Below are 17,370 nucleotides of genomic sequence, written 5' to 3' on the forward strand. Positions count from 1 at the left end.
GGCGCGGAGCGCCCGGCCCGCGCCGGGTTCCCGCGGAGCGGGGAGCGGCAGCGCTGCCTCCGAGCGCCGCTCCGCACGCCCGCTCCTCATTAACTGGGCGGCGATCCAAGTTCATCTGGGCCCCAGAGAAAGGCAATGCTTGTGTTTAGACCGCACAATACTGACATAACATTAACAGATTTACATATGCAAAACTGTGAAGCAACAGGCATTCCCCCTCAATTGACCCACAGCTTGTAGTGGCTGCCGAGTTATTCCCTGCTTAGGCTCCGTAACCAAGTGGGCGTCATGCGACTACCATCTGGGTACCACTTATTTAAAGCTGGCAGTCTCTCTGTAATAGGCAAGCTGGCAATAAGCAGGAAGGGAATAAATTGCATCATTTAGTTAACATCCACTTGCTTTGCGGCTGTTAAAAACCCATGACTGAATAATAATTTGGTTATTTCTTTTGCCAGACAATGCTGTCAGCCAAAAGCGTACTACGCATGCTGCAAAACGTCAGCTTGCAAAATTTCCACTTTAAAAATAAATTAAAGAAATTTGCAGTATAATGCGAGTTAAGAAGTTTTTCTAATGCTAGCAACTCAAAAGCAATCGAGCTCTAAAAATAAACATGCACTACTGTAGTCACCAGATTCTGCTTTTCCCTAAAATCTTCTTTGTTTTTATCAGCCACCCACCCCAATCCATTAAATTCACCAAACATCACCAACCTGGCCCGTTACAAGCACAGGAACTGGGATCTGCTCGCAGGAAAAAAAAAAAGATCCCAACACTTCTCCATTTCATGCTACCCACTGCCCTTCTCATCCTTTGCCTTAATTCGCAGATTTTATCATTTCCTTCTGTCTGACAACTGCTTTCACACAAATCGGTATCAAAGAAAGGGGCTGAAACCAGAGACCACTGAAATACAGCTAGAACGTAGCCTTTGTTAAAAAAACAAAAAAGGAGGAAACAAAGAGCTTTTGAAGCGGATTTCTCTTTGGGGCTCTTTAGTTTGCAGAAAATTAAGTTACCAATAGTAATCAATTTTTTTTTGTCCCAATTTGCTCGAAATACAGTCTGTGCACACGTATCTCAACATCCATCTCTCCTCAGGACTAAAAGAAAAGCCCATGCTGAGTGCACTTTTATACTGCAGAGATAACAAGGCTTTGCATTATACAGTGGGAAAAGTCAGAAGAAACATTTCCATTGGGATTAATGGCGAGGACGAGCCCAGAGCAGAGTCCACAGGTAAGAGTGTTCTCAGCATCTCTGCCTCCCACAAAACCGGGCTTGCTCCTCCCTCATTACGTTTTGAAGGGGCATCAGGGACCCTGAAGTGCAGAAACAAGACAACCAATAGTAAGTGGAAAGCTGAGTTCATTAGGAACTTGCTTCCAGTGTCAGTGATGGAGGAAAGGATGGCGGAGCAGAGCCAGGCTGCCACACGCCTCTCACGTCTCTGCAGCGATGCCTCCAAGCATCCACAGCGGGTATGGCACAGAAACACCACACAGCTGGGCATGGAGACACCAAAGGCAGATGGGAGACAACTGTTCTCCCCTCCCCATCCCTGCCTTGTCTCCATGCAGGTCTGGGGCACTAGGGCAGAGCTCAACAGGTTGAGGTGCCAATGTCCACACCATGCCATGCTGCTGGTGGCAGGTACATCCAAGAGCACGTGTGGATTCAATACAGGTGACCCCTTTCACAATTCCAGCAGCCATACAGCACAGCCCAGGTGCAATAGGACCTTCAACACTCAATCTCAAATCTGGTTCCTGAGCTAACACACACAACAATTGTTCACTTTAAAAAAAGAACCATTTGGAAAAGGAGCTTTTAACAGGCTTCCACAGCACTGTGTGGCTCTTGCTGCTCCACCTGGGATGCTCAGCCAGCCCGAGGCAGGCAGGGAAATACAGGACCCACGGCCACCCACAGCACTTAACATGGGAACACCACTCTGGAATACAACAGAGCTACAGAGAGTCATTGTAACAGCCCGCAGGCTTTACAAACAGGAACGAAAGTAAGATGGAAGAGAAGGATTTCAGTCAGCACCAACCTGACAAGACAGTGTCCAATCAAGGGTGAGAATAAAAAAGGGAACAGAAACTGAGGGCAGAGAGAAAAATCTGTCAGAGGAAGTGTGATGCCAGAAACTGTTCCAGGACCCCATGGCTGGATGCCAATTCAAAGCCTCAAAAAAAAAATAAGGCTATGGAGCCCCTAAAACCTTCCTGATAAAAACCCTGTGCAAGCTGAGGTTTGTCAAGTCATACTTGTGATTGCTGTGCCCGTTCCACCGCTTGTACCCAGATGTCTCAGCTTGGAATACTTCTCTGGAAAGAACACCCAAGGCATCCAGTAACTTTGGCAAGGGGAGACATGCATCCCCTAAAGCATTTGTGTATTTCAGAGAGCATTTGAAAAGCTCTGCAGCACTGAGCCTTACCACTTTTAATTGCATAAACCATACCCAAGATCATCAACCCAGTAATGCTGTCACCCATGTGGTACATTACTGTATGGTCAATCTCCCTAATTATTCTTGAGTTATTTTTTCCAGTAGATCTACAAAATTATCAGCATAAATCTCAAAACATTTACCAGTCAACAAACTCAGCACAACAGACATAAGCTTGGCCCTGACAAATAAAAAGACTAAGGAAAATGTATTTATTTGTAGCAAATGTCCTTTCCTATAACCATCAAATAGATTACAACTGCATTTCTTTCCTCGCACTGCACCCTGGGATCCAGGCATTTAACTAGCACACACTACAGTGCTGGATTAATCATAAATAGAATATACTTTTAAGTGCATTAATTATGTAACAGATGCTTCCAGGATTCCAATGGAGGTAATTTTTAAAATCCCAGTGTACAGCTTTATGAATCTGGGCAGTTTCAAGGTTATTTTTAATTTGCACTCAATACTACACTTATTTAAAACCAAGAGGTAATCAACCACTGCCAAATTTTATTTTTTTTTTCAGTTCAGGCTGGAAGACATCTCCTACACTGCTGCCGTCGGACACCCCAACTGTTGACAGAGGTCCCTCCCATTTCTTTGCCATGATGATGGGTCTGAATAACGAGCTGTGTGAATGCAAGAATTCTTCATTTGTCTTCTATTAATTTCTCCTCCTCAGACTAGTCTCTGCCATTCAGAAGTCTCAGTCTCCTCCTGCACGTTCCCACTCATGTAGCAGATGTGATTCAGTGCACGCAGCACACATGGAGGCCTTAACAGGGACAGTGGGGCACAGACAGGATGCTCAGGGTCTCCAAAAAGCCTTTCATTTATTGATGGGGTACCATGAACAGTTGGACTCAATGATCTTAGAGGTCTTCTCCAGCTTTAATAATCCTAGGTCTATGAAATAACTCTCATTGCTTTGAAAAATGGGAGTTAAATTGAGCTCACTGAGAAACAGAGTTCTGTCATACTAGAGAAAAATGGGGTTTACCTCACTTACCTTGATGGTAACAAAAATGGCACATCCAGCTCCTGGCTATGGCACTATGGTGACCCTGTCTGGGACACGGATGGGACGATGGAGATCTCAGCAGCCTTTGGATGGCTGCACTGGAGCTACCCCGGGGCACAAGCACCACAGCTTTCATGTCTTGGATGAGAAGTTTGCTTTCCTTTCCATCTTTGCACATCTCACAACTCTTGGATCAAGTCACACATCTCCTCACAGAGCTTCATCTCTGCATCTGTCTGCAACACTTAATTTGTAATGACTTGGAGGGGCACTTTTCCAGGCACTCGCTGTGTGTGCAGCCTGGGAAGTGGGAGAGCCCATACCCTGGTAACACTGGCTTGGACTGTCCCTTCAACAAACCCGCCCTCTGGTCCAGGAGGCAAGGGAAAAACATAGGAGCACACACAGCAATTAAGGTTGCAATCAGATGTGGTGTTGACATGTAAGAACGAACAGTACATAACCCTAACACAAGGTGAGCGTTATTTAGGAGTTTATATAATTGCACACGCAGAATATGGAGCCTCAGCACACAGTGAAGAGAGGGGGTGAGGACAGGAGGGGTTCAGGACCACAGCTCTGCTCACCTGCACATCAGCGGCCCCCGGGGATATCTGCACCTCAGGATGGGCACAAACCAAGCAGGAAGAAAAGGTGGAAAACAAGCACTTTATTCCTACTAAATATTTTATTGTGGCTGCTACTCCTTTCCAAAAATAATGGTAATAATTAAAAATGATAGTTAACACTTTAATGCCCCACTTCACAGACTGTACATTCCAATTCCTCAATAAGGCAATGAAAAAACGGGTAGTGAACAGGCTGAAGTCAGCTGCACAAGGCAGATAACTTTGTGCAACACCAGGGAGGCCCTGGGGCAGGCAGCTGGGTGCTGGTCTGGGTCTCACTTCCCAGGGCACACCACAGCCAGTCTCCACCAGTGCCCAAGGACCCCACCGACAGTGCAAGCCCATGGGTGCAGCCCTGGCCAGTGGGCACCCGGCCTCTCCTCACACCACCAGGGACTCTCCTCGCTCCAGCCTCCCCCAGAATTATCCCCTGGCTCTGAAGTAAAGCAGATGGGGCATGGACAATGCTCACCTCACCTTATCACCAGACACTGGTCACACAGCAAGGCTTGGGGGCAGTCAGGGACACCCTGCAATGCTGCTCTGTGGTGCCAACCCCTTCCAAAACACTCTGCTGATCCACCTGCATCGGTGCATAGGGACAGCAAAGGAAGAGAAGCTCTCAGGGGCAAGAAGGTGCCTCCACGTGGGGAGGGAGACCAACCCTGAGCACACAGCCAGGTAGAGGGATCAGGTCCCTGCCAAACTGCAGCACGCCTTCAGCCCCATAATCCCCATGACATGGCAATGCCAACACCATGCCAGGTTATCACAAGGTGGTAAGACTCATGGGCTGTACCTGCTTGGCATGGCTCGAGCAAGGCTCCCTCGGGGCTCATCCGCTTTCATTTCCTATTAACATGCACCTGCACCCATATCAAAAGCAGTAAATGCATAAACTGTATTCAAAGCTTTACTCAAACCCCCACTAGAAGCCTGAGTTGATGCTGGTCCATGCCAACACCTGGACTCACCAGCAGCCCCGCTGGTGACGCTGGTTGTGGCTGTCCCTGCACCGGAGCTACCACAGCCACCCGCGCTCCCCAGACACCCCCACACCACAGCACACCCAGGGTATGGGACAGACCCTTTTTGGGGTGAACTTGTTGCTAAGCTCTGGCCCCCTCTCTCCTTACCAGCTTCACTCTCTGACTCCACAGGTGGACGGCAGGCTGGGCACAGCTTTATCTGAGTTTTATGTGCAGCTGCCCTTGCTTATCACACACGTAAGTTATTATCTGAAGAACAAGAAACAACAGCAGCCAGTAACCTGGGTATCTCAGTGCCCTCATCACAAATTCCCAGCCTCTTGACCAGCTCATCATCCACGGCTCACACGGAAGAAGGAAACCCAAAGACAGGATGCCAGGACACGCACAGTAACAACTTCAGTACCTGGCACTAAGGGAGCAGCATCAAATTAACAATTAAAGGAAATCCCACACTTGGCAGCTTTAGCAGGGCGGCCCCACCAGCAGGCACTGCTGGGAGCATGCCCCAGGGCAGCTGGGCAAGGAAGGATCCTCTGCCCAGATGGAGAAGAGCACATCCAGACACAAAGCCTCTGGCAGAGGTCTCACATTACAGCAAACCCAATCAAGTGGCCACAGGTTTACCAAGGGGGTGGCCCTGACCCCTTCAGACCCTCCTCTGACCTCCAGAATCCAATGAGGATGTTCCAACTAGCAGAAAACACTTTTTTCCTCTTCAGGCTAGTTTTCTGCTGGTCCAGCTTCCTGTGCAGTCTCACCCTCTGGTCAGCTGAAGCACAGGGGATGCAATGGGAAGCACCCAGGGACAAGCCGAGAGATCTGAATCTACTTAACTGCAAAGTGAACCAAGCCCTCACTCTATACAGCACCAAGCACACTGTCAAATAGAAAGTAGCTTTCATCTGAGAAGAAACAAAGGAGGCAAAGGAAACAACTCTCGTTTGATGCATGTCACGAAGTTGCGAGCGCACTTGAGTCACGGCACACGTGTGGACCATTGTGATGCACTCGCAGAGCGATGTGTCCTCCTCCTCAATCTGCTGAGAGCATCCACCAGGCAGAGGTTGAAACATGCGGAGGTGATTCAACGCCGATGAACGGAAACACCAAGACGTGCTGTTCTTCAAACAGAGGCTGTACCTGACACTAGTTTTATTTACTCAGAGAAGTTTTCTGCCCTGCCAATTTACCCATGTGTTACGCAGAATCCCCACCCTACCCTGGATGGCTCACTAAAATCTGACAATAGACTCTACTTCCAATACAGGCAGACTTTTTTCCCTTTCGGACCTATGAGAAACATCAATTGAAAACTTGAATATTACTTTTTACCTGACAAAGCATTATACTTTCTTCCACTCCTTCTTTGTGCTCATGGCATCAAGCGGGAAAAAATACCCTAAAAAAAACCCACAAAGAAATGGAAGGGGAAAAAAATCTTCCTACCAGAAATATTTGTGCATAGCAAGAACAAAGTATTTCTATAAAGCTTTCAATAAAGGATAACTGCAGGCCAAATTTTACCCGTAGATACAGGCACATAACTCCAGCTAAAGTTACTCAGAGCTGCCCAAGTTTCTGCAGAGGCCAACTCACGCAAACAGCGTTCATGTCCAGAAGGACTGTGAGCTAAGGAGCTGAGGCCACATTCCCAGCTCTTTTGAGAAAGGCAGACGAGATCTGCTTCAAATCAGTGAAGAACTTTAGAGATGAGTCAAACCTGCAGGATTTGCTGCAATACTCGCTGCAAAAGAGGATGTGAGAACTGGCAAGTACGCTGTGTTTACTCACTGTGCCATCTAAATCTGGAAACTCGAGCTGAGATTCAGCGTTCGAGCACGACTCCAAGGGGTGGTGGGAAGATCCTGGCCCTGTTACAAAGCCACTCGTTGGCCTAAACTGGTGGTATCTGCTCAAACAGGGCCACGGGCTGACCCAGACAGAGGTTCTGCAGCTGGCAAGAGAAGCCTCCCCAGGGCAGAGGCTGCACCACGTCTGCCCCCAGCCCAGGGACGAGCCTCCGCAGGCACCGGCACACAGGAGGAACAGAGATGCTCTAAAAATCACGCACTGCTTTAGTTAATGACACAGATTTACTCTGGGTGTTAGCCTGTTTTGCTAAAAAAAGCCAACCAGATTTTTTTTCTTTTTTCCTGGTGCAAACTGTCCTTTATAGAGACTATTAATATCCCTCTTCCTTCAGTTTAAGCTCTACTTCTCTTCCTTGTTCTCCCACTGACTTAAAAGATAAGTTGCAAAACAAGATCTAATTTATCTCTATCTTTTGTCCTCATCCCTTGCCTCCTGTTACCGCCTGGACAGGCAGATTGTTCTGTAGGAAATCACTGCATGGAGCACAGTTTATATTTGCTGCAATATTCACATTTTTAAGCAGAAAATGAAAGATGATACCTAGTTTATACTAAACAGAACCCCTTTGGTTGTGGCCTCATGTAATTAGTTCTGCACAAACTAGTAACTTAGATATTAGGCTGATATAAGCAGCCACCTCGAAGAGCAGCGAAGATATTCCTCACTATCAGACACCAGTGAAGACAACAGCAGTGGATGGTGGCTGCCAGGAGGTTATGCTGAAACAAACGCATTTTTATTTTTCCCTTTAAATTACAAAAGATTATCATTTTACTCAGCAATGCCCCTTATTAAATTGAAACTCTCCACATCAGAATTAAATACATCCTATCTACTCAAAATGAAGTGTATTATTTATCAGTAATATTTAATGACAAAAACCTGATAACTTTCTCCGATTATACCACTGATTTCCTCCAGTCATGCATCATTGGCTCTGCTGGTCATTAGCATTATCACATTGCATAAACTCTGGCTTAGGCAGCAAGTTTGATAACAGAGCCAGACACCTATAGCTACTATTTTTCAGTTTGTTCAGATTTACTAGTTTACCTCTCTATGAGCATGCCTCTATCTAATGGCATCGATTATAATCCCTAAAAATCCTAGACAGTAAATTTCCATTTCCATGCAACACGCTTCTGCACACTCAGAATTCCTCAGTAAATATAAAGCACTTGCTGAAAAATCAGATTTCCCCTTCAGCTGGCTGAGGACCCTTTTCCTGAAAGACTATACTCCATCCAATCTGAAAAATAAATAGGAAATATTTAGCCTTCTCTGACTGTTTAATGCCAGGAATACACTGGATAGGCTTAAGATACTTTAGTTTAATTCACAGGCAGTGTTCCATTTTAACTTTTATGAAATAGTATTTTTGAATGCTGCAGATACTGCTTTTATTGAAGCAAAGAAAAAAAAATCAGAACAAATGCACATGGTACAACATCAGCTAAAATATACCAAGATGGGTTTCTCCCATTGTCAGTTAAATCCTGTAAATAAAAGGTTTAGATTAGAAAGGTTTCCTGAGTAAGACCATCATTCCTCACACTACTAGCCTTCAGAAAACTCCAATGGGTTAAGCCAGAGAAAAACTTTAAAATACTTGAACAAACAGTAATTTTGCTGCATACTTCTGACATTCCTCTTTCAAAGCCTTTTAGGAATCAAGTAATTTAGCACTGAAAAATACATTTTCTCTTTTCCAAACCTACAGCTCGGGAGCTTTACAAACCTTAACATATATTATCTGAACACACATGACAGGCATATCATTTAAAACTAACAAAACCAATTTATTACAAGCTATTTCAGAGCCACCTTCTCCCAGTACTCATTTAATTCAATGGGAGCAGGATAGGGCCCCTGACAACTCTCCGATTAAAATTAATTACTAAAGCTGTTAAGACATTATTACTATTGCAAAACGTACTGAGAAAAATCTCTCTTCTAAATCTGCTAAGGCAGACACTAGCTGTAATGTTCTGCACAAACATCCAGAGAGATTCTTACATGCCACACACATGACTTTATTATCTAGCCAAACCGATTTTCTTTTAATTTTTTTTAACTCAGTCCATCCAAGGAAGCTCCCATGATTTCAGCAGGGGTATTTAGGGCCTAGGCCACATAACTGAAGCTAAATCTGCCTGTCTTATGGAAATACAACTATTTATGAAATTCACCCGAGGGGGAGGAATAATTTACAGTACACTGATCAACAGAGTTTGCATGGTACTGTCTGAAGGAGCCCTGCTTGAGAAGGAGAGCTGTTATGAAAGCAGAAAGTATCAATACTAACACAATTGGTGCCACTGGGTTATGCTATTTCCCAGGCAGAATTCATCTCTCACACGGAAAATTTCAGTTTGGGTGTAGTTTCAGTATCACTAACTGTGGTATTAGAAGTTGGGACCATTATACAAAAACCAGCAGCGATTTGATGAGGTTAATGCCAAATTCTGTGATTTGCTGAGGCAAAAAATGGATCGAACCCTGGAAGAAGGGCAGCGAGCTCAGGAGCACGGGATGCAGAAGGGCTAACACAGCCCCCTGCTCCTCTCATCCGGGGGCTTCAATCTGATCCTTCAAAAATTAAACAGTGAAAAATATGGTCATTGTTCTCTGCCCACCTGCTCCTCTACCTGCACACGCACTGTCCCCAAAACAGACTTTTGACCTGACTGAGCACCAGCCAACGTCAAAACCCTGGCCAGACACATCCTACCCTGGACTGCCAGCCCTTCCCAACCAAATCCAGCTTCAGTGTGCTCCAAACCCAATGCTGGGAGCCACTCTGTGATGCCCCACAGCCAGTCCCCTGCACTGCACTGCTTTCAAGGGGTTTTCTGCCACAGAAGGAAAAGGAGGATTTACAAGACTGATTTTAATGGAATTTTTCTTTCCAGCGCAAGTATAAAACGTGGGAACTGAGCTGGACGAGCTGCCTGACCAGCTAACAGAGATTCGTCATGAAGTTCAGGGAAGACAGAGTTCATGACTCACTGTGAGTGAGCTCACTAATATAACATAAAAACTATTATTAAAAATAAAAATGCAAGCACTGAAAGAACACTTCAAGAAGGTTTTAACTTCTTAATCCCAAACAGAATACCCTTGAAGTGAGGCTTGCAGCAGGCCCACCAGACAAAATCCATGCAAGAAAACCTTGTAATCAAAAATCTATTAGAACAGCACATTTTAGTTGCCAAAAAATCCCCCCTATTTCTGCTCCCTTGGTACACCCAGAAGTTTCTTAGGAAGAGGTGTCTCACTCACGCTCATCTCCCAGCTCTCCAGCAGAAGAAAAACGTACACTTCACATTCACTGTGCAACACTAGGAAGATGCTTTTTAAAACTGACATGGGTTCCTAAAGAAATATCAGTTAATTACTTAATCCTCCTTAATGGAATGATCAACATCCTTTCAGCAAACAAGGCTGTGATGATTTAACATTTTACTGCACTGGGAGAATTAACCCCACTCCTCTCCTGTCTGCTGCGACCACTCATTTCTTTAGAATCAGTTCCATTTTTCACTTCTGCAGAGCAGCCCCTGCACCCAGCCGCGAAAAACTCCAATAGACAAAAATCTGCCTCAGTGTTATTCCGCCAAGGCCTGACTTCCAGACTGACAGAAAGGCAGGTGGCCAGAGCACCCAGGAAATCAAGGTACAAGGCAGCACAGAGCAACAAGCCCCAGCATGAGCCTGGAACAACTTCATCAGCATCCTGGGAACACCACTTCAAAAGGAACCGGGGAGGGATGTTTGAATCCCAGCTCAGACAGCTCCTGAATCCCTGAGAACCACCGGCCGTCCTTCTGGCAAGAACAAAAGTCCTTTCAGGGCTCTACCGCTCGCTGCAACCAGACCCAGGCTCAGACAGAATTCTGCAGGCAAGTGTTGTGCAGGAAAGGGAATTCAGCATCGATTTTTGTGATCAGATGTTTAGTGGCTGCTCTGAACACTCCAGCAATCCCCCCTCACCATTTTATCTTCCTTTATCACAAGCTTTTTAATAGAGACATGACATTCTGCTTACTGCTGGGCTCTCTCTATTTATCTCTCTCTTAACAACACTTTGGCATCATCGGCTCCGCTATCTAAATCAGCAATAGTGCATGTCCGGTCATATAAAACCGGAGAGGGCTTCCCGAGATGCCTTGGGAAGTCTGACTACTCCGGTTTACTGATGTGTTAATATGCCCCATCCACTAATTAATGAACAAACAGCTTAGCCAGGGAGCTGGGGGAGGGACACCAACACGGAGACTGCGGAGAGCCCAAGGAAAGACACTTGACCCTAATTGTTAGCAACAAGATGACAAGACTGATCGGGAAGTACAGCTAAAACTCGGATCCAACATGAAAGGAAATGTCTGGCGAAGAGGGGAAAGCTAACGATGCCATTGGAGGCTGCAGCCAACCTGCCGCACTGTGCCACCTTCTGTTGGGCTGTCAGCGCTCAGTGCCCAGCACCTGGCCTGGGCTCCCCAGCACCACGCTCCCATCGCATCCCTCTCTCCATGCCCAAATCCTCATCCTCCTCCTGTAGCCCTGCAGCTTCAGGGTGTACACGACAGCCAAGAAAAACTAGGAGTTTGCTCCAAGCCATGATGGGGCGAGGAGAAAGCACAGCTCATGCTGCACCTTCCCAGCAAAACCACCTGCAGAATTCCAGCCAGTGGGTTTTAAGAAGGACCAAAGTTTGGCTGAAGTTTTACACAAACCCAGTTTTACCTGGGGCAAAACATTCCTCATCTTAATAACAGCCTGGACCACATAGCACAACAGAGATGCCTGCAGGTGCACCAGCAAGAGGGTGCGGCGCCCCAAGTGCACTTTGGGAAACACTTCCATACAGAGTTCAAACACTTGCAAAAAAAGGTTGTAAGCCCTTTCTACCTGAAAAATCAATTCAGCTGAGAATCACCGCAGTGCAGGAGATGCTGCAGCACCATGCTCTGGGACACAGACCCAGGAGAAAGCTGACTTAACAGACCACACGTCCAGCGCAGACTCACCGCAAACACTGCGGAGCCCCGGTTTTCTGTGTGCATCTGAATTAAACTAACTTAGTGAGGAAACAGGTTCTCCTAATAAAAACACACCAGTGACAAGCATTGTACAGACAGCGCCATTAGCAGTAAACAATACACTGGAGAATCATCCGAATAAAACATTCTGGGCATTTATTTGTGTTGCTTTCCGAGACCATTGCAACTGAACGGGAAACTGGAAGGGAAAAAAGCCCACAATTAGTTTCAGAATAGCACTCCCAGAAACACTGTAGCCTATCAGATCTATGTAAATATTTTACGATATGGGTTCCATTTCAGTAGATCTGTCAAGATATTTACAGGGCTTGACAGTATTTCTGCCTTTAATTAAATTTTCACACACATACTTTAATGTAATTTAAATAGATTATTAGTTGTCAGAATATAGTATAAATTTTGTTTACGATTTAGTTACTTTAAGTACTCACATTGAGGAAACTCATTTAACCCCCTGACTGAGGAGCATTAAGTGTTGAGATGAGACTTCTAAAGAGCTTCTACTGCCCTTTGCACTCTTGCAATAATCTTAAATTACTACAACTTAATTGCAATTTCAAGGCACTAAAATGGAGATGTTTTAAAAACAGCACCAGGAGGGTCAATGAGAAGAGAAAAATTATTTAGTCCTCCTCAGGTACCAGATGCTTCTTGGGGAGAAACTGATTTTGCCCATGCACTTCTCTTTGCCCATTTTCCATAGAATCCTGTCTTCGTTTGCAGAATGATACGGAACAAAAAGTCATCAGGATTATTCTGGATACTTGCCACATGCAAACAGCCATTAGACATAAGCCTGCTCACTTGCATGCATGGAAGAGACCCGTGCCAGGAGAACAGAAAGACAAAACCCTAGAGCGCATTTGCAGAGAAGCTGCACGCAAACAGAGCCAGCAGCTTCTCTAACTTGGGAGCTCCAATGCTGGAGTAAGGAAAAAGAGCACGTGTTAAACCACTCCAGAAATCCCAACCAACAAATATCTGATCTCCTTAAAACACTACAACTGATTCCTCTACAGCACAAAATTTATCTTTTTAAAGTAAAAGACTACAAAGATCCCACAATTAAGTTTCTCCTCTAACGACTGCATGATTTATTCCACGCTATTTTTTCCCCCCCTCTCTCTACACTGGCATCACCTTGTTACCTGCAGGAGCTGCAATTCCCAGCACAGCGAGCTGCGGGAATTGAACGGCGCAGTGAGCAGGCTGCGAGCAGCGCTTCTGTCAGCGCAAAACCAACCACTTCTAGCAACCACAAGATCTTCTTCGTTTCTTCTTGCAACGAGACATTTCACAAGGATCTGGCCAACAGAAAAACAATCAGACTCACGATTTAAACACCGCTGTGCCTCAGCACGGCCGGGCGCTGACGCACATCCTCGGTGGCACGACGTTAAGGGCTCCCAGCCTGGCCATACCTTTTGAAGTACTGGAATAAAGTTTGCTTGCCAGGACCTCTAAGAACGGTCGCAAAGACGCTGCTGATCTCTAGTGCACAACGTCTCTAAATTCCACCTAGCAAATGCTTTCTGGCTTCTCCTGCACATCACATCTCTGCTGAAGCGCTCACCGGGTGTGAAAACACGCTACTATACGTGGAGGGAGGGGGAGAAAAAGTTTCAGTGATACGAATTAGTGGCACAGACCAAAAGCCAAAGGCAGCAACATCAGCTGAAGCCCCAGTTGATGCCAGCACGCTCTGGATCAGGCCCAGGGCAGCCAACTGCAGCCCGAGCTCACCCCTGGGGACACAGGGACCACGCCACACCCACGGGCCGTCCATTCAGAGCAGGGTGCCACTGCGTCCCCACACTGCTGACCATCCCCTGGGCTTCCCCTCCAGCTGCCAGCCCCTTCCCACCTGCTTCTTCAGCAGAGGCTCGCAGGGAAAAGCTCCGGGAAGCAACCTGACAGCAAGGCTCATCTGAGGAATAATTAAAGTGTGCTATTTAATTCAGCTTAAATACGGACAACAAACAAAACCCTTGTGCACCCCAGCCCTGCAGGGCCTGATCCCGCTCCCCCCGCAGTGGGAACCCCCGGGAAAGCTCCCTCCCAGGCGCCCTGTCCGTGCACACACAATGCTGGATGTGCTGCGAAGGGCAGAAGAGGCCTGAACAAATGCTGTGCCTCCAAGAGACACCCGGCTACCTGCAAAAACCTCACCGAGCCTTCTCCAGCCCTGGCTCAGCTGCGTGAAAATATTTCAGCTCAGCGCCTTGAAGTTGCAATTAAATTGTAGTAATTTAAGATTATCACAAGAGCAAAGGGCAGCAGCAGCTCTTCAGCAGACTCCTCTCACCACTTAATGCTCCTCAGTCTTGGGGTTAAATGAGCTTCTTTAGTATAAGTACCTTAAAGCAAGTGAATCGTAAACAAAATTTATACTATTTTCTGACAGCATATAATCTATTTAAATTTATTAAAGCTTCTCGGAGAAAATTTAAGATGACAGAAGTATCATTATGCCCCATAAATAACTGGAAAGCCTTGCAGAAATAACTGTATTTTACATACATATCCTACATATGTGTGTGCATATGTTATTTCATTTGATATACAAATACATGCTCAAGAGAAATTTCACATAAGGAATTGTATTATCCAGTTCAATCACTCAATATAAATGACCACAAGAGGTACCAATACTAAACACTAAGATACATTCCATAAAATTGCCTTTTTACTACCAGCATTTTTCCTAATTTTTACAGTGCTATGAAACAGGAGTAATTCAGGAGCTACAAATGTTTACAGTATATCACATCGAGGATGATAATGCAAATTTTAGCCCTTAAAAAAGGTGATCCACTCCATGAGAAACACATATTGCAGCGTATTCTGCACACTAATGTCCGATGCATAATTCGCTGCTCAACTTCCCTGCTCCTTCTCCTACCGGGGCAAAACCCAGCAGTGTCACAGTTACTGGTGGAACTGATTTAAGCAGAAAATGTTTATAGATGTTAAAAAAAATTACACATTACACAAAATGGCTTAATAGCATACATGTGCATGTTTAATGCACATACTTTTTATTGTCTAATTAAAGTATATACCATAAAAATCTACAAGCTTTAGAATAAGTTATGCAGGACAGTTATGAAACCTTAAAGAAAGTATAAAGTACTTATTGTGTGATCTGCACAGCTAATTAAAAAAATGCATATGCAAAAAGATTTGGGATTTCTTAATTCTTCAGCAGATGTGCACTTGGTCTGCTTCCTGATTATTATACATTAGGGTAACAACCTCTTACTTGGATTTTTCTTTTTTTAATAGATATTTCCATTGCTTTAGAATACCCTAAAGAAATGAAAGCCACACATTTGTAAAGTTTGCAATCAAGTGTTTGAATACAAACATGAAACTGTCACACAACAAGACTAACCTCACTCTCCTGGTTCAGCTTGATTAGTACTTAAATCCTAACTGTTTACTGAAGAAAAATCAAGTGTCTATTAATAGTCTTTACTGGTATTTCCACAAAAAAACTACACAGTAACAGTCTCTCTGATACAGCCATGAAGACACATTACACAGTCTTGTAAAAATCCCGGCGTATCAAAACCTAGGTCCATCCTGACCGCTTGGCAACATGTTTGAAGGAAAGATATTACAAGTTTTCCAAACTCTAGGAATGCAGTTATCCAACATACAGTGCTTAACCACTACCAAACTCCTCTATTATATACCAACACAGAACTTACACACACAGAAAAAGAAACCCACGTTTCCTTACAATTCAGCGATCCAGAAATAAAAGTTGAATTCCACAGAACTTTTACATTTTTCTGCATTACACTGCTGTAATGCCGCCTTTTCTGTATCTCTAGAGAGTGTAAACAAAATCAAATCCTAAGTCCCTCTCAAAGTGTATAAATGCACTTCAAACCATCACCACTTTAAAAAAAAAAAACAAACATCAAACCCAAAAACCAGCCCGTGCACAAAAAACTAACTTTGCAATCAAAATCATAAGCGACAGAAAGCCTTGTTTGAAATAGTCGTTATTTTTCTCAGAGTTATCCTTTGGTTTCACAACAAAGATCAGCATTTGTAATGGTCCATTTCTGCATAAGTGAACATATAGCCTTGCTGCCTGATCGAATAGTCCAGAGCTTTCAGTGAGGCAGCTCCTGACAACAGCCCAGCAGCAGCTTTGTTTGATCTCTCCTGCCTTCCTTAATCTGGGTTGTCAAGGTTCACTTGTTGGAGGCTGTTTACTTTACTTTTTCCAGAAAAAAAAAAAAAGTGATTTTTTTTTTCCTGTCTCTCATACAATGACTAATCCAAAGACTTAGGGGGAAGAATGCTGCCAATGCAAGATGTTAAAGCTACAATACCTTTTTGCAATGAGATTTTAGCCGACACCTTTTGAATGGTAACTAGTGAAGAGCTTCCTCCCCCAGTGCCCTGGTCCATTCAATATGGATGGGAGATAGTTCAAATAAAATGTGCAGGGGAAAAGCTTCAGAGGAGAGAAGTTGAAACGAGTAGCCCCGATTTCCCTATCTTCCCCCAAATCTAGCTCTAGCTGCAGAGATGCACGGTACCTCCTTGCCCACACTCACTTCTCTGGGAACTTGAGTTATTTCAGGCTCTCTCAAACTTACAAAAAGTAAGAGCTTCTCAGCAGTAACAGAAACTGTAAAAATAATATTAAGCCGAGCAAAATCCCTGTTTTCCAAAATATTAAAGCAAGCCATGGATCAACAGCACAAGTAAAAAAGTTTCTTCGATGACATGCTTGCAACTTTGTCTAATTAAGCAGCTGTCACTAGTGACCTCAACATTTGGTCAAAACAGGTAAAATCCAAGTTTAGAAAAACTGTATAGAAAGGAAACGCAGTTTAGAGAACTGTTTTAATATTTAGAACCATCCAGCACCCTAGAAATCAGCAGACTGTATGGTGTAGACGACACGCTACGAGCAGTACACATCCATTACTCACTCCGAGAACAGTTGCTAAAAATGAAACCTTAAACTTCTGAGCACAGAAGTTGGGCTCCAGCTTCTCTACAGAAGCGGCTCTGAGAGCGCTCGCAGACGGCAGATACCTCGGGTAGGGACGGGAAGGCTGCGCGCTGCCGCCGCTACCAGCCTTGGGGGGAGCCGGGGGGGGAAAGGACGGGAAAAGAAGAAAAACAAAAAAAGTAATCTCGCTCGGCTTGGTTCGCTCAAAGCAAAAACACGCAATTAAAATCATTACAGCGAAGTGGCAGCAGAAGACTCGCTAAAAGCGCGGCGCTCCGCAGCCCGCCCGGCGATGCTCTCCGCGCCGGGGCCGCCCGGTCATTAATAGTTGCCGGGCGGTGGGGG

General features: G+C 45.0%; 1 long non-coding RNA gene across 1 annotated transcript; it reads right to left on the bottom strand.

Annotated features, from left to right (window-relative positions):
• Positions 1-2,631: 2,631 nt before the first annotated feature.
• Positions 2,632-17,252, bottom strand: LOC108449873. The gene is made up of 4 exons (XR_001866162.1): positions 13,909-17,252; positions 13,466-13,636; positions 13,193-13,348; positions 2,632-12,222 (listed from the first exon to the last, which is right to left on the bottom strand). It is a non-coding gene; the product is annotated as an uncharacterized LOC108449873 (long non-coding RNA).
• Between the last annotated feature and the right edge of the window lie 118 nt (positions 17,253-17,370).

The sequence above is a fragment of the Corvus brachyrhynchos genome, unplaced genomic scaffold (assembly GCF_000691975.1).
Source record: "Corvus brachyrhynchos isolate BGI_N302 unplaced genomic scaffold, ASM69197v1 scaffold91, whole genome shotgun sequence".
Taxonomy (NCBI): Eukaryota; Metazoa; Chordata; class Aves; order Passeriformes; family Corvidae; genus Corvus; species Corvus brachyrhynchos.